At 49.0% G+C, this 16,607-nt stretch overlaps 1 protein-coding gene across 11 annotated transcripts in view; it reads right to left on the bottom strand.

Annotated features, from left to right (window-relative positions):
• The window catches only part of BCAR3 (BCAR3 adaptor protein, NSP family member), a 242,911-nt gene that overhangs the window by 133,453 nt on the left and 92,851 nt on the right, over positions 1–16,607 (bottom strand). The window contains exon 1 of one of the 11 annotated variants that reach the window (XM_072754583.1): positions 3,451–3,706. The exons of the other annotated variants lie outside the window; for them this stretch is intronic. The gene's annotated coding sequence lies outside the window, so the exon portion shown is untranslated. Of the gene's footprint in view, positions 1–3,450; positions 3,707–16,607 lie in introns of those variants that run through there. 11 annotated transcript variants of the gene reach the window in all.

Raw genomic sequence — 16,607 nt, 5'->3', positions numbered from 1 at the left:
TTGTATTGGAAGGTCTTGGGGCCAACACACGAGCCCTTGTAGACATCCCACCGCCACTCCCACCCCCTGTGCATATCCACATCTCTGTGACAGTCCCCCCCTGAAGCCACGTCCCCACTATATTTCCTTCAAACAGCCCACGAATCCTGTTGGGTGTTATGGGGAGAAAATGTGTGTTCAGGTGGAGGGGGGTGGGGGCGGTTGGGGGGTGTGGGTATTCACGTAGGGAGGGAGAAGGTTGACAAGAAATCCAAGCATATGGGCCAGAAAAGTCTCAAAAGCAACTGCAGCCTGGCTGTCTCCTCTTTTACCCCAACTTATCAGCTAGAGCCAGGGGCAGGGGAGGTCTGTGGCCAGCTTTGCTTGGCATCTGCCCTACTTCCCACACCTGGCACCTGGCTTTGAGCAATGGAAGTGGCTACTGTGGCAACCAGGTCCTGCAGGAAGTCCAGGGAGCCCTGGGTTCCGGTCCAGGCTCTGTATAGTGAGGACAGCAAGGTGCCCGGTCCCTTGGCTGCAGGCGCCGGGGCAGCCCCAGAGCACTTCATCAAGACTGGAGGTAGGGGGGATCCCTGGGTGGCTCAGCGGTTCAGCACCGCCTCCAGCCCAGGGTGTGATCCGGGGGTCATGGGATCGAGTCCCACGTCGGGCTCCCTGCATGGAGCCTGCTTCTCCCTCTGCCTGTGTCTCTGCCTCTCTCTCTCTCTCTAGGTCTATCATGAATAAATTAAAAAAAAAAAAAAAAAAAAAAGACTGGAGGTGGGGGCAGCCCGGCCCTCCAGACCGCGCACACAGGCCAGTGCCCAGGGCCCCCGGGGCCCAGCCCTCCCCGGAGCTCGGGGCATCGGCTTTGGGCACACTTCTGCTTCAGCTACTCCCACAGGAAGGAGATGTCTTGCTCCCACCTCGTTTTTTATTTCAGGAACACGGCAATCACCCGTGCTCGTGTTTTCACTATAGTCAGGGTGGCGGCTACCCACGCCCGCACTTCAGAGGCTCCAGACCGGATCCCAGTCGAGCCCCGAGCTGTAGCTCTGGAAGCAACCAGGCTCGGGAGATGTGCCAGGGGCTCCCACTGACTGTGGTAATGGATGAGAACACGGAGGCAGACAGGCAATCCCCTTCACCAAAGTCACAGCGAGGCAGGGCCCGGATTTCACCTGCTCACCGTGGCCCTCATGCCCTTTGCCACCAGGCACTGCCTCTGCAAAGGGACAGGGGCTGTGGCCTGGGTGTCTCAGGGCCCCATCTGGATGTGACAGGAAGTCACTTTGAGTTTTTAGGCAGGAGAGTCCCCTGATCTGTTGCACTTGTAAATGACCCATCTGCTCCCAGTGGGGAGAAAAGATGGTAGAAAGCATCACTGATGCGACCCTGACCAGCAGAGCAGCAACTCTTATCTTTTAATGCCCATCAGGGGACACCCGGGTGGCTCAGGGGTTTAGCGCCGCCTTCAGCCCAGGGCGTGATCCTGGAGTCCTGGGATCGAGTCCCACGTCAGGCTCCCTGCATGGAGCCTGCTTCTCCCTCTGCCTGTGTCTCTGCCTCTCTCTTTCTGTGTGTCTCTCATGAATAAATAAGTAAAATTAAAAAAAAATTCTAAAGCCCTAGAGTGCAATCAGATGTTGCACTTTTATTTTTCGTGGTTTATCTTCAAAGACTTTGGCAGCCAAAACAATACAGCTTTTCTTTTCTTAAAAAACCTCCAAAACTAAAAACAAACAAAAAAAACAAAAACAAAAAACCTCCAAAACTCAATAGACACCCCCCGCCCCCAAATCACTGAGGACAGGAAAGCCAGTTTTTACCAATCTTACCTAACTCCATGATAAAACACCTTTTCTATATAGCTTTTAAATTGTCATCAATCGGAGAAGGACAAACAGTGTATGTTCTCATTCATTTGGGGAATATAAATAATAGTGAAAGGGAATATAAAGGAAGGGAAAAGAAATGTTGGGAAATATCAGGAAGGGAGACAGAACATAAAGACTCCTAACTCTGGGAAACGAACTAGGGGTGGTGGAAGGGGAGGAGGGCAGGTGTTGGAGGGGAATGGGTGACGGGCACTGAGGCAGACACTTAACGAGATGAGCACTGGGTGTTTTTCTGTATGTTGGTAAATTGAACACCAATAAAAATTAATTTAAAAAAAAATAAATAAATTGTCATCAGATTAAGCCAATGATCTTCCTGAGCTGGGAAGTTGGTTCTGGCTCCAGCCTGGGTTGTTTCCACAGGTAGGAGAAGGGGGCAGAATCTTGACTCCAGTGGTCTCCAGTGGTCTTGACTCAGGGTGTGGGATGTATGTGTGGAGGAGAAGCTCACAGACTATATAGAATTTAAGCACCTGATCTTTTAATGATCTTTTCAGTATTTAGAGGGGCAGGTACTAGGACTGCAGTGATAATCATGGCTCCCCAGGCCTATTTACCCTGTGACACTGACTTTGGATGTGGTGTCTGTGTGTTCCAGGTTCTCCTGTAAAAGAGGAAATAAAGGCAAACTGACAGACCTCCCAGGGAAAGATGCATGGATGTTATTTCATATAAACCTCCAAGCTCCTATAAACAATTGCCTGAGGCGCCTATATAAAATGCAACCTTTTTTTTTTTTTAAAGATTTTATTTATTTGGGAGAGAGGGGTAGATGGGGAGGGGCAGACAGTAAGGGAGAGGGACAAGCAGACTCCTCGCTGAGCACATAGGCTAACTCGGGGCTCAGTCTCATGACCCTGAGATCACAACCTGAGACGAAGCCAAGAGTTGGATGCTCAACCCATGGAGCCACCCAGGCTCCCTTAAAATGCAACTAGTAACCGCCTCAAGCCTTTACATTTGCCCTTACCAAATGCCCATTGTTTCCTCAGATCTTTTCTTCTTGGAGGTGACGGGACTAAGGGAAGCAAGGAGGCACACCTAGTGTGTCCCTTTCTAGCCACAGCCACCTTCTGAGGCCCAGAGAGTGGTGGCCTTTTCTGGGGGGCAGTTTCAAGTCAGGGCTCCCTGCCCTGACACCCTCTCCCTTATGTCAGGTGATCTAACTTCTGTGTGGCTTCCTGGCTCCATCCTTAAAAATGAGGATAATTATTGTTGGCTGTTGGGCTACCCCAAAGTGCTACCAGGAGAACTAAATAAGTAACACAGAACGATCAGCATCACTAGCTATGACATCATGTTATCATTACCAGAACAGAAAGGACAAGAAAGGAAGTGGCCACATCCAAAGCACAGACTCAAGGATATGATGAATAAGGACCCAGAATTACCTAGGAAATGACCCCCTGGAGCCTCTGGGGGTTAGTCAAAGGACTCTCCTAAAGCTCCAGGCACTGCCCCAGAAGCCACTTGGTGGCCTGGATCAACACCATTCCACAGCCCCGGTCACTTCCGCTGGCTCAGCACTGCCCTGAGCTCCAGGGCTGAGAGCAGCCAGCTGGCCACTTCCTACCTCGAGCAGATGTCGCTGCTCCTGTGGGTGAATGCACAGCAAAGGCCTTCTGGGTTCGGTGTGAGGAAGTTACCGGAGCTCAGACAAGGCTGGTTCTGCCGCAGGTTGAGCTACGTGGGTCTCAGGCTGGTTGCACCTGGGTCTGTGGCCTCTCCCGGGCTTGCCTTCCGGGCTACAGAGCTAACGCTGCCCATTCCACTCAGATGCTTCTTTGTCTGTTGTCTGAACAGCTGACAACTTAATTCTCAATAATAGTGACTCACAGTATAGTGGTTCCCTTTTTTATAAAGCAGTCTTCTGTAAATCAAACCTTCCTTCTAGGTGGAGAAAGGTCTTTGCTTTTCAGTAGACAGAGAGAGAGGCAAGCAAAATATGGTGATTAGAGGCACAGATGTGGGGCTAAATTGTGTTTCAATCTGGTGCCACCACTTACAAAGTGGTGCGACCTTGGACAAATTAATTTAACCTCTCTGCGCCTCAGGTTCCTCATCTAAAATGGGGATGATAGTGACAATTCATAGGGTCATCATGAGGGTCAAATGAGTTTAGAGCTATGCTGGTTCATAGTAAGTGCTTCTAACAGTGTCTGATAAATGTCCAATAGTGGGCACCTGGTTATATAAAATTCATATAATGGAATACTGCACAGCCACTAAAATCTCAATTATAGAAGAGTAGCGATATGGAAATACATTCGTGATCTATTCCTCGGTGAAACAATAAGCTCCAAAGCAAACTACAGTATAACAAAATAAAAAATAAATCTATGTACATTGAAAAATGGATTCAATATACACTGAAAGAATTTTTCCAGTCCTCCAAAATTTCTGTGTTCTGTGTGTTACTTTGGTAATAAAAAACCATAAGAAAACAATACAAATTACTCAATAATGAAGTACTGTAACAATTATTCAAATGTAGATATGCATAATCCAGATTAAACGATCATTCTTTGAAATAACAACGATGATGATGATGATGATGATGATGATATTATTTCTAACAGTCTTGAGCCTAAATCGTTCAGATCTGACGCTGAGAGATGACCACTACCACATACTTCAATGGTTAGTCAAATGTTATCATCGAAAAGAAAAAATAATATTATACGCATATGTGGCTATGACATGCTGTTTTGCTTCTGGAAACAGTCAAAAGCTAATCATACCAACACAGCCAGATTTAAATCTTACCGAGGCCACAGGTGACCTACATATGTAAAAAAACAAAAAGCAAATGACCATGTGTAAGAGCAGTGAACTGAGAGTGCTTTGCAAGGTGATGAGCGAGGGGGCGTCACGCCAGTTGCATGCATAGACAGGATGGGGCAGGGCGAGCGTTCCTCCCACCATTGAGTCAGAGGTTTCAAGAAGGAAATGGAACTTCAGGCTGCTAAAATAAAGGAAGGAGATAAGCATCTCCTTTTACTGCTCAGTTGTGTAGGACTCAAATGGAGAAAAGACTGAATCAAGAACCACCTCCTGAACCATGACCTTCGGTAATGAGCAGACTTTCTACTCTGTCACCAAACCACTTCTCACTCTGCTCCAGGATCTTACAAAACAATAAACCTCCAGACATATCTGACGGACGAGGCGGACCTGAAATCGAACCCTCAGTGTGTCAGAGAGCAAGCACTAGGATGAGCCCCCAAACTACTTTAACCTCACTAGCAAGGTGCCTCATCTGGTTTGGCCTGGTGTTTTGTTAACGCTAATAGTTTCGTATGCCCTCTTCCCAAATCCGACCGCAGCTCCTTTGCAAGTTGTTAGGATCTTATTCATCTCCATATTTTTAGACCATAAATTCTCTCCTTGGCATCCTGCTACCCGTAAAAGATGCAAAGAGCTCTGAAAGGAGTACAACATACTAGTTGCAAATTCTGAAATCAGCTGGCTGAATGAAACGTTGGACTTACAGATACTGGTTTCAGTTCTCCCTTCTGGCTTTCCAAATGTTACCACCAGTAACGTCTCATATTCCTCACCTACAGACAAATCACTCTGCATGGGAAGGATCATCCCAATAATCCTTTGTTCCCAAAGAACCAACGGGGCCCTGGGGTTGCTGTGGCCCCTCCCAGCGCAGGGCTCAGTGCATGGGCGGACCGAGGTCCGCAGGCCATTTTATCAGCAAGAACCAAGAGTGATTAGAATACCCAGGTGCTCTCTGTTCATGTTTTGAGGACCGACTTCTAAGCTTCAGGCTTATAACAACAGGGATCACAGATTTTGTATCAGGAGGAGAATTGATTGCACATTTGAAGAAGGCAATGCAAAGAATCACTAGTCATGCCACAATAACCTGAAAAAAGTCCTAATTGTGTTTCAAGAAGGGAGGGCTGGGGACCCAGCTGAAGTCAGAGTTTTTTCCCTTCCGAGTGCATTTGGTTCAAAGCCACAGAGAAGAAAGGAACATGGGGGTGTCCATGGGCAACTGCTCGGCGCATGTGATAACAGCAGGCCTTCCTGGGGAGGGGGTGTCTCTCTCGTCCCTTCACTTGCTCTCTGAGCCCAAGAGTCAGAGAGGCTACACTGATTTACAGCCTCATTTCTTTCCCCTTCTTTCCCATCCTCCCGGTCTGCAGTCCGTTCAAAGCACACTCAAGGGAAAGAGAAGCCAATGAATCTGTCCGAGAAGTGGTTCTGAGCAAGCACTGACATTCTGACACACACTTTGTTTTCAGATAGGTCCTGTGCGCTTCAGTGGAGCGGGGCTGTGCTGTGTGCAGGTGTTTGCAAGGGTCCCTGGAACACAGAGCCCTCTCTTAGCCTAGGCCACCCTGACAAGGATGTCTTCAACTACTGGCATCAGATTAGCATCGACAGCGCTGAGTGCTCAAAGGCAGCCCTCCTCTCAATTCTCCCTTAGAACTGCAAGAAGCGGAGTGCCTGGGTGGCTCAGTCGGTTGAGCAGCTGATTCTTGATTTCGGCTCAGGTCATGATCCTGGGATCCTGGAATCGAGTCCTGCGTCGAGCCCCATGTCCAGTTCCATGCCCAGTAGGGAGTCTGCTTGAGATTCTCTCTCCCTCTCCCTTTGCCCCTTCCTCTACTCACCGTCTCGCTCTCTGAAATCAATCTTAAAAAAAAAAAAAAAAAAAAAACGGAAATGGCAAGAGAGGGAGGAGAATATATCCCACACTAGATACAGAAAGAGAAAAAAGAAGTCAGTTTATTTTTTTAAAAGATTTTATTTATTTATTCACAAGACACACACAGAGAGAGAAGCAGAGACATAGGCAGAGGGAGAAGGAGATTCTCTGTGGGGAGCCCGATGCAGGACTCGAGCCCAGGACCCTGGGATCACTCCATGAGTTGAAGGCAGACACTCAATTACTGAGCCACCCAGGAGTCCCAAGAAGTCAGTTTAGATACAAAAGCTGTTGTGTTTTTCAATTCTATTTCTCATTTGTGGAGTTTCGACTGGAGGAAAAAAATTCTTTATCTGATCAAGGCAACCCTCCTCTGTAAGGACCAGAGTTTTGCTCCTATCACATAATCTCTATGGAATCTGCTACGCTGATGGAACGTCACATAATTCTCTCACATCTCTATGTCAAATATATATATATTTTTTTAATTTTTTTAAATTTATTTATGATAGTCACAGAGAGAGATAGAGAGAGAGAGGCAGAGACACAGGCGGAGGGAGAAGCAGGCTCCATGCACCGGGAGCCCGACGTGGGATTCGATCCCGGGTCTCCAGGATCGCGCCCTGGGCCAAAGGCAGGCGCCAAACCGCTGCGCCACCCAGGGATCCCCTATATTTTTTAAAATAAGAAAAATGTTAGCTTTCTATAATCAATGCACAAAATGAATAGATCTACTCAGTGCTCTGTTGTCTGCTTTCCCTTTGCAAAGGTGTTTTGGAGAACACATACTTTTAGATCCCTTTTCGCTACTCAAAAAAGTTTAGGCTTGCTTGACCAAATACACAAGGGAATGAAATAAAAATCTAGGTGCCCCAGTACTTTGAAAGAGTATAAATCCATTCCTGGTGGGACAGGGGGTAAAAGGGTGGATGATGAGACTAGAGAGGTGGCCTCCCTCCTGCACCTGAGCCCTCGTTTCTGTCTTTGCCCCTGCTGGAGGGGTCAGTCTGGGAAACCAGGCAAGTGTAGCTATGCTGCGCCTGCATAGCTGGGGCAGGAGAAGCCTTCCCCCTGCTGGTGCAGGTATCTGTCACGTCTTGGCCTCTCCAGAGGTACTTTTGAGTACGGAGAACCAAAACCCAAAGTCACTAATTCTGAGAGAAGTACCCTAGCAGGGCTAATCAGAGAACTCCTGCAGAGACTGAAGGGCCCACTGAGCTCTGCTGGTGTGTGTGTGTGTGTGTGTGTGTGTGTGTGTGTGTGTGCCTGCGTGTGTGCAATCACATCTCCAGCACTCAGACTTTGAATCTCCGCACTCTTGCCTAAAGGATGGCTGTTAGGGTCCCTTCTGCAGGTCACATGGGGAGTTCAAATCCCTGAGCGGAGGCTGCTTTCCACAGCAGCACTAGCTGTCCCCGAGTCCCATTCCTGTCCTACTTCCACCTCTCTGTTTCATCCAAGTGTCTGTTTCTGTCCTTGGACACTACTCACCGATTCCCGAGTTTTTCAGGTTTTCCAGACAGCAGTGTCTCTTAAGAGCCTCCTACTTGCTGGTTAGGTCTCCCCCTGGCTAAGTGCCATCCTGTAGACTTCCTAGGTCCTCTGTGGCCCCCCACCTCCCACTACCTCTTCCTCCTCCCACCAGTGACACTGCACTTCTCTCTCTTTAGCACCTCCCCTCTTCCTTCGCGGGCTCCTCGCCCTCCCTGCCACTGTTCTCTTTCACACCCTTTTCCCGCTCTCTCCCCACTCTGCTGCCCGCATCATCTCCAGCCATCGCTGGCCTCCAGGGGCCCCAGGCAGGTGTCACCGCGAGATGAGGAGCCGCCCCCACTGAGGACAAGCTCCTGGATTTTCCAATTCTAATAGCTACAATTTGTGGCGAAGGCCACAGCAGGACAATATTCCTCAGGACTGGGTTGCTACCTTCTTCCCACTAATCTAAGAACCTGGGCTTCCTTGGAGTCTCCAGGGCTGGTCCTCTAATCATTTGATTTCTTAGTAAGACCCACAATGCCACGCTCGCTTTCTGAACCCTTGCAACACTGGTCTTCCTTCAGTTTCTCAAACGTGTTATATTTCCTCCTACCGTAGGAACTTAGGTCATGCTGGTCCCTCTATCTGGAACATTCCACCTCTTTCCCCTCCTTTATCTATTAACTCCTTTTGTTACTTAACTGTTGCTTTGTAACAAATTATTCCCAAAACTTCCAGCTTAAAATAACACAAACTTGCTATCTCATAGTTTCTTTGGGTCAGGAATCTGGGAGCAGCTTAGCAGGATGGTCCCGGGTCAGGGTCTCTCAAGAGGTTACATTCGAGCTGTTAGCCTGGGTTTCTGTCTCCTGGAGCCAGAGGATCCTCTTCCCAGCTCACTTACTTGGTGGTCTGTAGGCCTCAGTATCTCCTGGACTATTGGTGGAAACCTGAGTTCCTTGTCACATGGCCTTCACATGGGCTGCCTCATTATCCTTAGGGCCTGCAAGCTGGCTTCTCCCAGAATTAATTATCAGAAAGAGAGGGAAGGAGCCCCAAACATAAACTGCAGTCTTTTGTAACCTGATCTCAGAAAGGATCCATCATCCCTTCTGGCGTACCTTACCGGTCAAGCAGGCAAACCTGGCGCAGTGTGAGAGAAGACCACACGTGGTGTGAATATCAGTGTGTGGGGGGCCTGGGGGCTACTGGGGAGGCTGACTTCATTATCACTTCCTTTCCCTTAATATATTTTTGTAGGATTTTTTGATTAAAGTTTGTCTCTCCCCTTTCACCATAAGCATCTTGAGAACTTTTGCTCATACATCAGTTAGCTTTTGCCATGAAACAAACTGATGAAGCACTCGGTGGCTTAAAAAAGCAGCCAATGTATTAGTTCTCAGGTGTCTGGCATCAGGTATTGGGTTAGCCGGGGCTGATGGGCCTAAGATGGCCTCATTCATCTGCCTGGCGGGTGGCTGGCCATTGGCTGGAACCATGAAAGTGAATGGGCCCTGTGTCTCTCATTATTCAGCAGGCTAGGCAGGGCATCTTTGCATGGCAGGGGTAGGAATTCAAGAGTAGGAATGAGGGGTGCAAGTCTTTGATTTGGTAAAGGTAGACAGGACTTCTACCCCTTCCTATTGGCCAAGTCACAAGGCCAGCCAACATTCAAAAGGTGGAGAAACAGACACAAACTCTTAGGGGGAGGAGCTGCAAAGTCACACCACAAAGAGCCATGAAGAATGGGAAGGAGGAAATATAGCCATTTTTATAAATAGTTCATGACAGCACACCACAGTATCCCCAGAGCCTAGGGCAGTGCCTGGCACACTGAAGGTACTTGATAAAAACAGTATTTCTTAAATGAATGAGTTTGGATGTTTTATCTTTAGTTGTCTTTATTTTGCCTTTGGCTTGTCTCCCTCGCCATTGTGCAGCACCGTGAACACAGGGCACCTATCTCATTCATGTTTGTGACCCCACAACTCTGACAGGGCATTGGGCTTCAGTAGTGATGAATAAATGTAGTGCCAACTCCTTTCAAACTCTCCCTGCAGGGGGATCCCTGGGTGGCTCAGCGGTTTAGCGCCTGCCTTTGGCCCAGGGCGCAATCCTGGAATCCTGGAATCCTGGAATCCTGGAATCCTGGAATCCTGAAATCCTGGGATTCAGCCCCATGTCGGGCTCCCGGCATGGAGCCTGTTTCTCCCTCCTCTCTCTCTATGTCTATCATGAATAAATGGGTAAATAAATCTTTAAAAAAACCAAACTCTCCTTGCACATCACCATCATTTTGCCTTCCCCAGAGCCTAAAGGTTTCCACAGGAGGTCTGTGCAGGCTTGGGTCCTGAATCTGTCATTTAGCAGCTGTGTGACCTTGGCAAATCCTTCACCCTGCCTCAGTTTCTTCTTCCACAAAATGCGGATGCCTTCCTCAGAACTACTGCATGGTTTCAGTGCAATTGGAGGTGTGGGTGCTCAACACAGAGGCAGGCACTGCATAAATGTCACCCCCTTCCCTTTACCCTGATGCCCCACATCACCTCAACCTCAGGCCCCTCTGCCCTCGCCCTATCTCTCTAGCCTGGCCCAGCAAGGCCACATCTGTTGCACATGCCCAGGTCCCTTGAGCACAATCACTGGCATCCATTAAGCCCCATGGCAGGCTCTGCACTCAGTGGGGAGTCTGCATCTCCCTCTCCTTCTATGATCTCTCTTCTGTCTCTCAAATAAATAAATAAAATCTTAAAAAAAAAAAAAAAAAAAAAAAAGACCGCAGGGTCCTGAGATCAAATTCTGCATTAGGCTCCGTGCTCAGTGGGAAGTCTGCTTGATATTCTCCTTCCTCCCTCCCCTCTGCCCCTTCACATGCTCTATCTCTCTAAAATACATTTTAAAACCTTGTTTTAAAAAGATCTTGTTTATTTATTAGATGGAGAGTGAGCACAAGCAGGGGTAAGGACAGAGGGAGAAGCAGACTCCCCACTGGGCAGGGAGCCCGATGCGGGGCTCTATCCCAGGACCCTGGGATCATGACCTGAGCCAAAGGCAGATGCTTAACTGACGGAGCCATCCAGGCGCCCCATGGAGATAAGGCCTTTAAAGATGTAATTAAGGTAAAATGAAGTCATACAAGTGAGCCTTCACCCAGTATGACTGGTGTCCTTGTAAGTGGGAAAAATGAAGATACAGACACAGGGAGAAGACAGCCACGTACAAACCAAGAAGAGAGACCTCAGATGAAACCAACCCTGCTGATGCTCTACTCTTGGATTCCCAGTCTCCAGAACCGTGAGAAAAGTTCATTTCCGTTGTTGAAGCCACCCAGTCTGAGGTACACTGTCAAGGCCGCCCTTGCAGACTAATACCTTTGTCAATTCATCACCCCTGTGTGTATCTCTCTTGACTTCTTTTCCTTCATTTTCTTTTCTCTTTGTTTTATTTTGAACTGTTGATGATCTCTCGGAGATAGCTTATCCTTTCACCTGTGTCTTCTTTTCTTGGCTAGGTTCTAAGTTCCTCAAGGGAAAAGGGAAGGAAACAAAGCACTATCTTTGGGATTTCCACGCACCCCGGTGCAACAGGGGGGATCATTTTAAAGGTGAGGAAATGGAGGCTCTGGAGAGAAGCCAAGTTGCCCAAGATCTCCTCAGCTGGTGGGGGCTGGGGCCTGCTGTGTTCTCCAAATACCTGCTTGGTTTCAGAGCCAGCAGACCTGCGGCCTCACCAGTCCTCCCTGAGGGCCTGAGCTGGCTCACTGTGACTTAAATACCTCAGAGGGCTGAGGCCAGAGCTGGCCCACAGCAGACACTCAAAAACTATTACCCGGCTTGATTGATTTAAATAAATGCGATGGTTTGGTCGAACCAGGGCAATTAACTGGATTGTACTTCTCCACATTGTGGACAGATGGAAGCTCTTTGGGGGACATTGAAAGACCTGGGGTGTCAGGAATCACTATCTCTTCCCCTCTCCAGCTAGCAGATAAAAGCTGCAGGCTCGGCCTTAGTGGTGCACTTTTAAAATTTCTGTCAGAACAAGCCACAAACATGAATGCATTTGGGTAGAGCTCGGTCAACTGACAATTATCTGTCCTGAGGAAGGAAAGATGGCATCCGCCAAGGATGTTGACGTCTGCCAACACTGCCCCGTTTCCTTTGGGCCCAGAATGTCAGCATCCTTCTGCAGCAGGACAACTGCTTTACTTTAAGCAGAAGTCTGCAGGCAGGGGGATGTAGAAAGAGCCCCCCCCCGCCCCCCCTTTCAGGCTGCTGGAGGGGGAAGGGCCAGGAGTCAGACCCTACCCTGGCTTAAAACACTCTGGAAACAATGGCTATTTACATGCTCCTTTGGTAATGAAAATGGCTATAAAAATAGATTTGACCTTTTGTGGCTTTCTAATTTTGAACGTGTGTATATTACTTACTCAAAGATAAATGAGGAAAGGTTTTTTTTAAAGTTCTACATAGTTTTACACCCAGAGCTTGAAACAATGTAGAACTAACTTACAATGTAGAACTAACTTAAGAGCACTGGTCTGGGGGGGGGGGGGGGCAGCGGGGGGGCGGGGGGGGTAGTCAGTGATATGGTATTAGTTCACAGAGTAAGTTAGAATTTGTTAGGGTAGCCTGTGACACCAGGGGTGATCTAACTCCTGCCTACCCATCTTAGAGTAGGATCCCCCAGAGGCAGGCCCTTCCATAAGGGTGTGGGTGCAAGTATGCGATTGCTACAGGGAAGCCATCCCCAAAGCCTGGGAAGGCGGTGGGGGCATGAGAGACAAGGAAGGAAGGGGTGCTGATAAGGGGTGCATGAGGAGATGTTGACTGCTTGGGATACTATGGGTTCAATCCCCCAGGGTCCCTCTGAGAGACTGGGTGGACACACCTTAGAATTCTATGACCAGGGCAAGGAGCCTGGGAGATTTGTTCACCAGCTTCCTTTCTCACGGTTGTAGGTTGACCTGAGAGCGTTGCCTCTGTGGCCCTTCTCATCAGCCTCATGCAAGGGCTGAAAACACTCTCAAGACCAAAGAACACCCAGGCATGGAGGTCCAGGTGCTTGAGGTAGAAACTACAGAGGTTCTGGACAGATCATAAAAACGTCTGCCGTGCCTTGCAGCTCTTTCCATCAAGAGGTGGATTCTACTTCTCTACTCGAATTTAGACTTGTCTTTCGACAAATAGCATACAAAGCTTGCAGAGTCGTGAGAACTCTTGGCCTAGGTCCCCAAAGACCTTACAGCATCTGCTCTACACGATTCGAACCGTGCTGCCACCGTGTGAATGAGACCACGCTAGGTTGCTAAAGGCTGAGAGACCACCGGGAGCAGAGATGAATCACCTAGCTCAGCACTTTCGGGTCAACCAGCCCCCAGTCAACTTGCCAGCTCACTACAGACACATGCCCTATTGAGCCCAGCCCAGCCTAGCCCAGAAGGACCACTCACCCTAAGTTGCTGAGCTCACAATCATAAACTAAAGAGCTGTTGTTACTTTATACTGCTAAATTGGGGGCGGTCTGCTATGTAGCAACAGCTAATCAATACAGCATTTAAGGGAGCTGACCAAAGCTGAGGGTACTCTACAGATAGGCCAAGGGGCACCAGTAGCTTCCACCACACTGCCTGTATTAATTCTCTATTACTGTGCAACAAGTCACAATAAAACATAGCAGCTTAAAACAAACTTTTATTATTTTGTATGGTTTCTGAAGGTCACAGCTGGGAAGGGGCTCAGCTGGGTGGTTCTGGCTCAAGGTCTCCCGTAAGGTTGGGGTCAAGATGTTGGCAGGGGCTGCAGACATGGGAAGGTTTGACTGGGGTGGGAAGGCTTGCTTCCAAGCTCACTCATGTGGCAGCTGGCAAATCTTTGGTTCTTTAATGGCTCTTGGCTGGAGGCTTCAGCTCTTCACCACGTGAGCCTCCATAGGCCCACTTGCAGCAAGGCTGTATTCTATTGGTCCACACAGATCAACTGTGGAACAACAGAGGAGAGGGCTACCCAAGGGGAATACCAGGGGTGGGATCACTGGAGGCTGCCTCCCTCACTATCTTTTCTCTCTCATCTACCCACACCCTTTGCCATTCACTCCACCCTTCAAATGACTCATTCATTCCCCAAATACTAAATAATGATAACAGCTCTTCTTGTTTTGGTAAGCCCACTAAGTACCAGGCACTGTGATAGTCAGCTCATGTATAAAAGCTACATCTTGGGGCACCTAGGTGGCTGTGTTTGAGCATCTGCATGAGCATCTGCCTTTGGCTCAGGTTGCAATCCCAGGGTCCCAAGATTGAGTCCCACACTGAGCTCCTGCTTCTCCCTCTGCCTATGTCTCTGCCTCTCTCTCTCTCTCTCATGAATGAATGAATAAATAAAATCTTAAAAAAAAAAAAAAAAACTACATCTCTTTATCTGTGAGCCCTTGTACCCCTGGGAAAGATCTCCTGTGATACTGTGTTATAATAAGAAATATATACTTGGCCTTCATCCTTCATCCTGGCACAGAGCTCTTCGAACCTTTGGGATTTCTGAGTGGTGGGGTAAAAGGAGTGTCTTCTGTTATTCATAATGAACCCCCTTCAACCATGCCTGCCTTCCCTGGAGGGCAGTGCCTTTAGGCCCCCGGTCCCCTCCCTCGGCCACAGTGCCTGATAGAGAACCAAAGTCACTGCCGGAGTCGCTCCTGCCACTCATAGGCAAAGATCATAAAACTTCTACCTGCCTTTGGTTGTTTCTGCTTTTGTTTTCCAATGAGAGGAACTCAGAATCACTTCTTTTAAAAGAAATGAACAACAGCAAGACAAGGTAGAAAGAGAACATTCTGAGGAACAAAAGAAACACACCCCTACTCGATGCCACATTACTGGTCCTGGGAGCCTTTTCTCACTTAGGAGAAGAAAAAAAATGAACCCAAGTGCTCTGTGCCTGCCCCTGGACTCTTGGGGTGCCTGCCCGCCCTGCCACATGCCTGCATCAGGGTGCTGAGCAGCTGCGAAGAGCCTGAGCCAACTCCATGGGCGCTGCTGGCGGAGGCCATGCTAAGCCGTGGTTAGCGTACACAGATAGCAGCCCCTGGCAGTAGCTGGACTGGCAGCTTGGGAAGCCTTAGAAGTTCAAGGATGCCTCAGGCTGGAAAAATTTCATAGGCATGTAGGTGGGGCAGGAAGGAAGGGTAGAGGAGGCTCCTCTGAAGTCAGCACAGTGGGGGCCAGTGGTGAGGGGAAAGGGGGTGGTTACTCAGTTCCGGCCATGCCCTTCAGACTGGAGCCCAGGGCCTTTGGCTCAGAATCCTAAAAGTCCCCTCCCCCGAGGAGCCCTCCTTGACTACACACAGGAAGCATTCCTCTATAAGGGCACACATGGCCTCCTATTGTGATTCTCCTTTTAACAGCACTGAGATTTGGGTAGAAATCTACAGCCCAGTGGGTCAGAGACCTTCAGAACAAAGTGGTCCCTCAGTAAGTGTTGATCTGAGGGTGATGGAGAATACCTAAGGCGAGGCTTCCCTATGTGCTCTGAGAAGGAGAAACCCCACTCACTGGGCCCGTTCTTCTGGTGGCCTCCACCGAGGAACTGAATGCACCTCTCCCCCGACAGCAGCTGTTCTTTCCGAACTTTTGAGTCCAGTGATCACTCAGCTTCCGAGAATGGAGCGTAGTAAAGCAGGAAGGGGGCCGTCCTTGGAACAAGGATTCCTTGGGCACCAGTACCGCCTCTACCACCTACCAGCTGTGTGGCTCTGAGCGTGTTAGAAGATAGCAAAAGGACCCACCACGAGGATTTATGGGGACGGAAGGAGTTCCTGCACAGGGGAGCACTTAGACCCGAGTCTGCCGGGTAACGAGTGCTCCGGATGTCAGCTCTTAGTATTTGTCCTGTCTTCCTTGGATCGCAGAAGCAGAACTCTAAGCCCTTTCAGGGACTACCCCAAATGTGTGCGGGAACAGAGAAGGCGCTGGGGACTGGCTGTGACTGTTGTTTCCGTGAGGGAGAGGACAGCCCTAGGCCAGTGTTGAAGGAAAAGCTCTCTAGTGGATGGGGGTATGGGGTGACCTTGGCTCCAAGGGCCTGATCCCATGGACTCATGAGCCACCCTAGTTTGGGACCCCAAATGAGGGCCAGCTTAGATCTCAGGCCTGCCTTTCTTTTTTCTGGCCTCCTGGCCTTTGCTGCTGTCCTCAGGGACAAGCTATTTTAGGTAGCAGTCAAAATAAAACTGAGATTAACCCAGAATTCTTGGCAGCCAAACAATACCATAATTATGTGCTTTTTAACTTCAGAAATCAGGCAGCTGAAGCCGACTCGCCGGGGTGTGTGGGGTGCTTTGAGGATAGGAAGCCTCCATCCTTTGCTGGGTTACCTTCACGCAGCCTCCGCCACGGGTGGCCACCGGAGAACCATTCGGCTCTTAGGGGGACACTATTTCTTTTCCAGGGAGTCATATTGTCTGAACAACAATACAACTTGCTTTCACACTAGACACTGGCAGGTTGGAAGGGTGACTTATTACTTTCTATATCATAAATCCTACCAACACCACCCCCTCCCCAAGTCCGGGTCCCAGTGCCTGGTGGCCAGGAG

Source organism: Vulpes vulpes, chromosome 3 (assembly GCF_048418805.1).
Source record: "Vulpes vulpes isolate BD-2025 chromosome 3, VulVul3, whole genome shotgun sequence".
In the NCBI taxonomy this organism is placed as follows: domain Eukaryota; kingdom Metazoa; phylum Chordata; class Mammalia; order Carnivora; family Canidae; genus Vulpes; species Vulpes vulpes.
This window is presented reverse-complemented; position numbering and strand designations above follow the sequence as displayed.